The sequence below is a fragment of the Montipora capricornis genome, chromosome 12 (genome assembly GCF_036669925.1).
Source record: "Montipora capricornis isolate CH-2021 chromosome 12, ASM3666992v2, whole genome shotgun sequence".
NCBI lineage: Eukaryota > Metazoa > Cnidaria > Anthozoa > Scleractinia > Acroporidae > Montipora > Montipora capricornis.
Genome location: NC_090894.1, coordinates 2733356 through 2735386, shown reverse-complemented (window position 1 = coordinate 2735386; position 2031 = coordinate 2733356). Strand labels below are relative to the sequence as shown.

The following is a 2031-nucleotide window of genomic DNA, read 5'->3' as shown; positions in this document are numbered from 1 at the left end:
AACAGGTGCGCCATGTGTAAGCACCCTTGAGCTATGTTTTCTAGCAAAAGCTACTCGGTAACGCCTTTTTTTTGGTCGCTCGAAAGTAAAGAGATTAGCCCGTTTGCCTGTAACACTGTCCAAATTCTGTAACTCTGTATGCTGTAACTCTGGAGCGAATTCAGAGCTACGTTCACAGCTTGAAAACTTAATGTAGCACTGAATCTACTCCAGAGAACTTGTTTAACCTTGCCGAGAAACAGTTTGAGCCTGTAAATCACTTTGCAGCAATAAAAAAATGGGGGTCACGGAGTTCGTTTTTGCGATATAAGTGCATGTTTAACGACAAATATAGGGTATTTTTACGTAAATTTTCTGTTACTATGGTGATTTGTTACGTCTTTCTAATGAATGCATCTTTTTAAGCACCAATGGGCATTTCAAATTGTACCATAACATTTGCTGTTGCGTGAATTAATGCTGTGGAGTCCATCCTTCTAACGAGTCAGTCTCTTAAAAATGTCAAAGCCAGCTGAGCTATCCGTAATGGAGTAAGTTGGGCAATCCCGCTCAACTAAATTTGCCTATGCATTCATCATCAATTGAACACATTCTTTCTTTTAGGCAGTCAACTCTCTCGTAAGCGGACACCATCAGGAAATGGAAAAAGCGTCCGTTAGTAGAGCTGTCCGCTTACAAGAATTATTACCATAACTTAACAATGCAAGTACATGTTGCACTCCTGTTCATGTCAAAGGAACGGACAGCTTGTTTTCCCGCGGACAAAAGGAAATTTCACAAAGCCGACCCCACTGTTCATTGCCAAGAGTCAATTATTATACCTGGGGTGTCCGCTTAAGAGATAGCGTAAAGAAGAAAAGAAAAATCCAATTTTAATTTTTTAAAGGGTCCTCGTCGGTTTGCGAGAAAATGTCCGCTTACAGGAATGTGTGAATACAGAGTTTGATGGAAAGGCAAAATGTGGAAATAAGAAAGGTGTCTGTAAAGTAGAGCTGTCCGCTTACGAGAGTGTCCGTCAGCGGTGAGTTGACTGTATTGGAGAAAAGTATCAATATGTTATACAGCGAGTGTTAGTTACCTGATTTCTAAAAATGTTCGGTCAAAGGTGAAACTGTAGATGGTAATTCGAACTTGAGTCCCTTTACTGTCCGGCTTAACGACTGTTGTTGCCAGCTAACTCTTACGTTGGGTGCGCCGATGTGGTAATGGTCCGCACTTGAAATTCGACTAAGGTATGTGGGAAATCGGTAACAACCGCTTGTTTTTCCTCAGGATCAAGCATCCCGATATTTACCCCAGGTGACAATTTGACCTTAGCAGACTTTATACCAGAATTAGCAAAAGAGCACGCACCATATTATACCTACAGGGGATCCTTGACCGTTCCTCCATGCTATCAATCCGTGAGATGGATCCTTATGAAGGATCCAGTAACACTGGCAGAGAAACAGGTACACAAAATTGCACTGCAAAACCCTTTAAATTTTTCACGTCAATAACCATATACGAATTCCTCTTTGTCCAGTGTTAACGTTTTATCTACTTACTTTCTCGTGTCCAAAGCTTTTAGCGTTCAAGAAGCTGACTTCAAAGAAAGGGCCAGTGTGTGATAATTTTCGACCGACCACTCCCGTGAACGGTAGAAAGGTGGAAGCAAACCTTTAAAGGTACCAGCAATTAATTGCGTAACTAATAGTGATACAACTAATAAATTTCACATAAAGTTGTTGCCAAAAAAAAAAAAAAAAAACAGAAATATTTGCTATTTGATTAAACCTTGGACCTACAAGCTAATTGGTACGCTCACAGTAGGAAATGGGTTGATTTTTGTTGTGTTGCGATATTGGCTGATTTTTCCGTCTTCAAATCGGGTGCTTTCCAAAGCCTATTTTTTTTAAACGAGTCACTTTGCTGGTGGTTAGCAAAGGACAAACTATTTTCTGTGCATTGTAGCCCAAAGGACCAAATACCTTCGCTATTCGTCCAATAAACCTGATAACTCGGTTTTTGCTAACTCGCCCTTCCACAGGC

At 40.6% G+C, this 2031-nt stretch overlaps 1 pseudogene; it reads left to right on the top strand.

Moving 5' to 3' along the window:
* LOC138027550 (uncharacterized) overlaps positions 1-1665 on the top strand; it is a 7827-nt pseudogene extending 6162 nt beyond the window's left edge.
* Positions 1666-2031: the final 366 nt, after the last annotated feature.